Source organism: Rhipicephalus microplus, unplaced genomic scaffold (genome assembly GCF_043290135.1).
Source record: "Rhipicephalus microplus isolate Deutch F79 unplaced genomic scaffold, USDA_Rmic scaffold_14, whole genome shotgun sequence".
Lineage (NCBI taxonomy): Eukaryota > Metazoa > Arthropoda > Arachnida > Ixodida > Ixodidae > Rhipicephalus > Rhipicephalus microplus.
In genome coordinates, this window is record NW_027464587.1 from 13,997,537 (window position 1) to 14,006,358 (window position 8,822).

Genomic DNA, 8,822 nt, shown 5'->3' on the forward strand with positions numbered 1-8,822 from the left:
AGCGTCAGCTGCCATCCTTCCTCTCAACGAGCACGACTGGGGAGGCCCAGGGGCTGGATGATGGTTCTATGACGTCTTTAGTAATCATTGCATCCACTTCATTTTGAATTACCTGGCGTTCCTTGTGAGATACGCGATATGGACGCCGCCGTATAGGGCTAGCATCACCAGTGTTGATCCAGTGAGTCATGCCAGTTGCTTGGCCGAGATGGCGATGGTCAAAGTCGTAAATGTCTCTGTATGATGTTAGCAGACGATAGAGGACAACAGCTTGCGCTGGGGTCAGATCGGGAGCAATCATCTTGTTAATGTCTTTATGGTAATTAGGGCTGCAGCGTGAGCAAGAAGGTGCTAGAAGAAACAGACGAAAAGCGAGGCAAAGAAAGCAAAGAGGACAACACGAGCGCTGACTACCAACTGAATTCACACGCGCTGCAGCCCTTCATACCATAAATTCAAACCAACTAGCCCAAATAGCCGTTCTTCTTGTTAATGTCACGGGCAGGCAGAGTGTGACTGCGGCCAAGACAGGGGGATGTAGCATAGATGTCCAAACCAGTAACGTTGCAGCTGTCAAGCGGAGATAGGGTGGCCAAAGACATGTTCTGCGAATAACTTGAGTCAAGAAACTGACGTTGAATAGGTGTATAAAAACTGTATCATCAGCGACGGAAACAACGGTGTGAGCCACGGTGACGTCTCGGGACATCAGTACGTCGACTATAGAAGTGACGAGGTAGTCATCATCGGGCACATCACGTGAGCACGACAAAGTAACGTACGTAGCAGCTTGCGGAGGCAAGCGAACATGGTGACGAGGGCATAAACATAGAGAATGGACAGCTGGCAGATCGGCAAGCTGCGGCAGCGCTCAAGCTGAAGAGCACCAGTCGCAAAATCAATGAGCGCAGTATGATATGACAGGAAGTCCAAGCCAAATGTTAGGTCATGAGGACACACTTTAATGACGACAAACTGAACTAATATAGGGTGACCAGCAATGGACACACGGGTCGTGCAGATCCCTTGAATGGCAGGAGTCCTCCCATCAGCGACTTGGAGTGCGCGGGAAGCGGCAGGCGTGAGCACTTTATGTAGGCGTCGGCGAAGGTTCGTACTCATTACAGAAATGTGCGCTCCACTACATATAAGAGCTGAAATAGTCAAACCATCAACGTCAAAGTCCAACAAACTTTGTCTCGTCGGAAGCGTCAAGAGAGGGCTTGTGGAGAAAGTCGATAAAGCAGCGTCACCTCCGGGCGCTGCACTGTTTAGATTTCTGGATAGGCAGGAGCGGGGTTGTATTGGGACGACGGCCTTCCAGTATGTGGTGAGCGAGACGACTGGCGACGTCCTAGAGGTGAACGCGACTGACGACCATGCGGTGACAGAGATCCGCTGTTGAACCTTCTGTAGTTGTTTGGCGAAGAAGGCTGCGCGGCAGATGCAAAGCGAGTGCTGTCCTGTCGATAGTACGGTTCAGATGACGTCCGGGGGGCGAGGACCAGCGGTAATTGCAGGAGCGGACGACGTGACTGATATGATGGCAATGAAAGCAAATTGGTGGATTGTCGGCGGTTCTCCACGCAGCAGGGTCGCGAGATGGAGCCGTAATTTGCTGCTCGTGATAGGACGAGGGTGGACGCCATGAAGCTCACTGCGGGCTGGGCAAAGCGCACACCGAGGGAATACCTTTGCTGGCGAGTTCTTGGCGGACGATGGCTTGAATCATGTTGGCAGTGAGTGGGGTCGTATCACTGGCAGCAGTGTGAGCCGGAGCAGGGGTAATGGCTTCCAGTTCGCGCCGTAGAGTCCGGGTCACCTGATCTGATGAAACTGGAGGTGGCCTCGGTGATGGAGGTGGCCTCTTTTAGGCCTTTGCGCCTATTACCGACGCTTTATTGATAATTTCTCGCGTATTGCATCACCTTTGACACAACTCCCCCGAGAAGACGTCACGTTCATGTGGGGTGAAGAGCAGCAAGCAGCGTTCAACGAGCTGCGACAACGTCTTCGAAACCTACCAGTTTTCGAACACCTCGACGACGACACTCCGACAGTGGTTCCCACCGACGCCACCAATGCCGGCTTAGGAGCTGTGCTCGTTCAGTGGCAAGATGGCGCTGAAGAAGTAATTGCTTCTACCGTACAGATGAGAAATACTCCACCACTGAAAAAGAGTGCCTTGTGGTGGTGTGGGCGGTCATGAAGTTTCCTTCATAATTGAATTGCCGCCCGTCTAAAGTGATAAGTGATCACCACTCGCTTTGCTGGTTGACCAACATAAAGGACCTGTCAGGACGATAGACGCACTTCAAGAATTTGATATAGCTATAGTTTATAAATTCGGAAAGCGACATACAGACGCCGATTGCCTTTCTCGTGCCCCATTGGAAGACACAAATGCTGAAGAAAACGACGAAGGACATTTGTCGGTGTAGTCAACATTTCTACATTCGCGCAGCAGCAATGCGATGACCCCGCGTTGCAACCCTTTATTGATTTCTTGGAGGGACGCACATCTGCTTTGCCAAAGCTCTTCACAAGAGGGGTAGCATCGTTTTGTTTGCGCAACGACGTCCTTTATAAGGTGAACTTTGCTCCGAGTGGCAACACCTACTTGTCATCCCCACACCACTCAGGAAAGAAGTACTAGAGGCGTGCCATGACGAACTGACAACTGGTCATTTAGGCCACACGAACGCTATGCCGAGTGAGACAGAAGTGTTATTGGCCGAGACAGATGGCAACCGTTCAACAGCACGTTCGGACTTGTCTTCAGTGTCAACGTAGGAAAGTGCCAGCCGTCAAACCAGCAGGTCTCCTCCATCCGATTGATGTACCGGAAACTCCATTCATTCAAGGCGGAATGCATCTTCTAGGACCATTTCCAACTTCAGCTGCTGGTCTCAAATGGATATTTACAGCCACAGGCTACTTCGCTCGATACACTGAAACCAAGGCTTTGGAGCGGAGCACGACAAGTGAAGCAGCTCGGTTTTTAATTGGGCATATAGTCCTGAGGCTTGGCGCTCCATCAGTGTACTAATAGCTGAGAGAAAAAAAAGCATTCACAGCCGAGCTATTGCGCACAGTTTTAAGTCTAAGTGGTACATCTCACCGGTGTACAAAGGCATATCATCCACAAACAAATAGCCAGACAGAACGGCTGAACAAAGCACTTTCTGATATGCTTTGCATGTGCGTTGATGTGGAACATATAAACTTGGATGAGATACTGCCTTATGTCACTTTCACTTACAATGCGCCACAGCAAGAGACAACACGCATGACACCGTTAAGCATGGTCGACGCAATGTTGGCGCGTGAAAGTGACTGCGTTGAAAAAAGTGCAGGGTACATAACTTAGCTTGCTGAAGAAGCCTGCCAACTTCACCGCGTACTTAATCATCGCCACCATAACTATGACACAAGGCGCTATAATCTTCGCCACCATCTATACTCCTATGAACCAGGAGAAAATGTTTGGATCTGAACCCCAGTTCGCCATCGTGGCCTCTCAGAGAAGCTCTTAAGATGGTACTTCGGGCCGTATGAAGTCCTCCGGCGTCTCAGTGGTGTTAACTATGAGATCGTTCCCGACAGTCCACGTTGTTCAAGACGTTGAAGACATGCACCAGAGGTTGTGCCCATGGTTCGGTCGAAGCCTTATTTGTCCGAATGAACCCGTGGGCTGCCAGTGACTACAAACCCTGCCGCCATGATGATGAAGCATCCGGGCGATTCCTTCTCAGAAGGGTGGCTAATGCCACAATTATTATCCGTACACTATAGCAAAAACAGTGTGATGCCAGTCCGTTTTTTGGCACTGGTACACGCTGGAGACACTGGTACACGCTCGTAATCACTGGCACTTCGCTGGGCGCACTGGGACAAAGCTGTGTCGCACTGGTGTGGGCGTTGGCTCAAACGCTGTTATGCATGTCTGCACTGCGAAGCGCTGGAAGCGCTGGAATTTTCACTGGCAAGCGCTGGTGAATACTGGAGCACGCACTGTTTCTACCAGCGCAGCTGCAGCGTGCATGTTATTGTAGTATGTGCCAGGGTTTGTTTCGGTGTCTTTGAATATAAAACGTTTGATTCGACGGCAGGGAGAGATGCTACCCAAAGAGATACAGAGCCTACCTAAATTTTGCGGCGCACGTACCTATTGCAACAACTATAATGCACCTTTTTCGCATATGCCCCCGCGTAAACCAGCCATATTCACATCATCCGTGTATTGCTGTAACGATTTCAAATTGCAGTGTTTGTAAGCCTTGAGCTGCACGCCACTCCTAACAGAAAAAGGAAATTGTTTTTACCGCAAAGTTGAGAAAACGTAAATGAGCTCTCTCGATTGCTTCGCAAGGTTTGCCAGCGGAGGCGAGAAAAAAAGCTGTCGTTCGATTCCGCCACACCATATAGATGTATGCCTGGTCATGCTTATCCTACAATTTACTTTAGGTAAGAGTTAGAAATGTTCTGAAGCTCAAATGCAGAATCTTCAACCATACCAACTCAACGCGTCGAGAGCGGTCTTACCCAGGGCCCGGCCCGGCGGGCATTAAACCTAGCCGTGCCAGCCGCGTTGGTATATATGTTACCGACGCTTCTTGCTTCATGTACACACAATTTTGAAATGTGCGAATAACTTTAAAGTGTACTTTAGACAACCATGAACCTAAATCAACTATTTTGTCTTGTGTCGATGTTCTCACAAGGAGCGCTGACGAACGAAGGTCGCACTTACAGCTACGCAGGCTGTCAGCCAAAGCTGCAGGCCGCACTTAGCCGGTAGTTCTCTGAATGTTATGTAACAGCACGCAATTTTCAGTAGTGTAGTTCGGTACGCCTTCGTGAACTGACTCCATGGCATACGTTTTCAGCGGATCGCATTGGTAATTCTACGGGTGTTTTTATGTGTTGGCATTGATATAATGAGCTACACAATTGTCCGCAAAGATAGGGACACTAGAGGCGGAGGAGTAGCAATTGTTTTACGGCAGGGAATCGCTTACACGGTCATGCCAGAGGTGAACAGTGTCGAAGCGGTTTGGTGTAAGCTTCTCCTGAAAGACGGCTACGTGTATGTTGGCGCCGTTTATAGGCCCCCGAACGCCGATGCGTCGTACCTAAACCCCCTTCTGGATTATATGAATTTACATATGCTCGGTGGCAGGATTATCATGGCAGGTGACTTCAACCTACCTGATGTAAATTGGTCCTCATTAAGTCCAGGTCCCCTGTCGAATAATATAGTCATCGACTTCTTATTTGCTTTTAACCTAACTCAGCTTGTTGTCGAAAATACACGAACACAAGGACAGTCGCACTCAGTGTTAGACCTTGTATTTGCAAGTGATCACTTTTCCACCGACAGTGCAAGTGTTGAAACAATTAATGGCATATCGGATCATAAAATAGTTTTGTGTACTTTGCCTTTAGCAACTCCAATACGGCAATCTGGCCCAGTGCAATATGTGCCCTCCTTCAATAAAGCTAATGATGCGGCGATAATGAGTTACCTGTCGCACGAGTATCCCGAGTTTTCTGAGCTATGTGCAGATAACACGAGCATAGATGAAGTGTGGGCACAGTTTAAGCATCATATCATGCATTGTATTTCTAACTTTATTCCCAAACGAAAACTGGTTACAAGAAAGCACAACCCATGGGTTACCCGCGACACAATTCACCTCAAGCGCAAAATCAAGCGTGTAAGGAAGGCAAAAAAAACGCTAGGAAGTGCTAGCTCACAAATAGCAACGCTAACATCGACCTTAAAAGGAAAGATACGAGACGCAAAACGGCATTTTTATGGACACACCCTACAAAAGTTTATTAAAAGCGCACCCGATAAATTCTGGCGCTACATAAGCGTAAAACGGTTGACATTATCGGTGTTTCCAGCTGAAGAGGGCAAGAAAAAGGCGAATAATTTCAATTCTTACTTTCACTCTGTTTTTAGCACTGATAACCTCCGAAAGATTACACCGGGTTCCCGTCACGATGACCAAGGCAGATCACTTCCGTCGTTAAATATGACAGTACCTGGCATTCTTTCACTGCTATTAGACCTTGATGAAAAGAAAAGTAGTGGCCCAGACGAAATACCAAACACCTTCCTTAAACGCTATGCTGAACCCATTAGCAAGTACCTCCATCTCATATTTACAAAGTCAATTAGCGATTGCCGTCTTCCGGCGGAGTGGAAAATCGCGAAAGTTGTGCCAGTGCACAAATCTGGTGATACTTCTATCCCAACGAACTACCGGCCAATTTCTTTAACTTGCACTAGTTGCAAAATTCTCGAGCACATTATCTTAAAGTTATTAACCAAGCATGTAGAAGAAAACAACCTCATCTCTCTTTCTCAGCATGGGTTCAGAAGTGGGCTATCTACTGTCACTCAACTTGCAGAGGCTATACATGACTTCGGGCTGGCAATAAATGAACAATCACAAATCGATGTAATTTTTTTAGATTTCTCTAAGGCCTTCGACCGCGTGTCCCACTCTAAACTCATCACTAAACTCATAGACAAACTAGGCAATGGTCCAATAGTTGAATGGATTAGTGATTACCTTTCAGACCGCTACCAGTTTGTGCACTATAATGGACAAAATTCTGACACTGTTAAAGTTCTTTCGGGCGTTCCGCAGGGATCCGTTCTCGCTCCGCTCTTGTTCCTGTTATTCATAGATGACATTGTTGAATCAGTAAACGTTAAAATTAGACTGTTTGCAGATGACTGCATGATTTACAGTGAAATCAAACACATTGACGATCAGGTTGCCCTTAACGATTCCCTAAACAACGTAGCCCAGTGGTGCCATGATTGGCAGATGGTTATTAATTCCGAAAAAACGGTCGTGATGAACATAAGCAGAAAGAAAAACAAACTATTATTTCCATACTCACTTAATGGTGTCACCCTTCGCACAGCAACTCAGTATAAATATTTAGGGCTTCTAATATCATCTGACCTCAAATGGACTGCGCATATACATCAGGTGACGAAAAAGGCAATAAACAAGTTGATTTTTCTAAAACGGACCCTACGCTACGCTACCACAGATACCAAGCGCTTATCTTACATTTCCTTTATAAGACCTATGCTAGAATATGCGAATATAGTGTGGTTTCCTTCAACAAATACTGACATAGCTTTGCTCGAGAGCGTACAGCGCAAGGCGGTAAGATTTATCTTTAACCGCTATAGGCGAACGGATTCCCCTTCCGAGCTTCTGCTCCGAGCAGAGCTACCTACGCTTCGCGATAGAGCAAAAATACATCGGTTGAAGTTCTTTTATCAACTGTTGCACGGCCACTTTAAAACTAATGCCTCCGTCTTCACTACTATAAAAGAAAAAGGGAAAGTGCGCCAAAAACACGACCTCATCTTCAAAGAATATTTCTGCAGTAACAATACCTTCAGGTTTTCATTTTTCCCTCGCGTAATAAGAGAATGGAATGCGCTTGATCCAGATACTGTAGCACAGCCAACACTTCAAAAATTTTTAGAAAGCGTTGAAAAACTCATGTCTGTGCTCCCAAGTTCCAGGTGTTAACCTAATTGCGTTCGGGAGAAAGCATCCACACTCTAACATTTTATTTTATTTTCTTCATCATTTGGTTCAAGGCAACTATGCCTGTATGATGTATACATTACTTATTATCATGATCGCGCGTTTCTTATGTACTCTTCTTGTATTGCCACTATATTGCCTTGCTTGTATAATGTTTGTATCCTTTCCACTCCTGTAATAACCCTCAAGGAGGGTTGACAGTATTTTGTAAATAAATAAATAAAATAACTGCATATATCAGTAAACTGGCACGTCCGCTGTTTACTGCCAGCGGAGGCCAGAAAATTGGCTGTCGCTCACCATCGCCACTTCGTAAATGCATTTCTGGAATTCATTGACCTTCCACTTACTTCAGGCACAGTTTAGGTACAGTTAGAAATATTGCGAAGCTCAAATGCTGAAAATTCAAGCATCGCAACTCAGCTGCTTCGAAGGCAGCCTTACCCAGCGCCCCGTCTCAGCGAGGCCTATCGTGCCGCCCGCATTGGTGTACCTGCTGCCGGTGCTTTTTACTTAATGTAGACACAATTGAATTCAAAAATACAAAAATGACTGTAAAGTACACTTTAGACATCCCTGAGCCTAAATCGACTATTCACGTGTGCGGTGCCCGCAGAAGGAGCGGCGACGATCGATGTGTCGTGCTTTCAGCAACGCAGGCTGTCACCAAAAGCTTCCTTCTGAGCGCAGGAGCCGGTACTTTCCTGACTCGTACATAATAACGCGCAATTTTGAGTTGGTAAATTGGTATGCGTTAGTGAACAAACATACTGGAATACTTTCCCAGCTGATGGCATTAGTAATTTCTTCAGCAATTTCGTAATTGCAAGTATAAATATAACTGCAATTATTTAATCTGACACGCCGGATGTGTACTGCTACGTCGTCGCTTGCGCGAAAAAAATTACTCAATATTCACTCGTGTGCGTTCATATCTACGAAACAAGACATGTATATCATCTGTACTTGTTGACCAGTAGCACGTGTTAGAAACGACTATCAAAGAAAAAAAACTATCGGCAGCGACAGCTGACAATCTGTGGCTGCTCCTCCAGTCAATTTGAGATTTTTCAGAGTCAAGATATAGATGATTCAAAAACTTTGCGCTCTTGCTAATATCTGCACGTCATTTGGTGCCTCGAAGCCGTTCGGCACTGCCGAGTCAAGACGCAATTGTTGTTTGGAAAGGAATATCGGGTCAGTCTTGACTGTGTGACTTGTAAACATGAA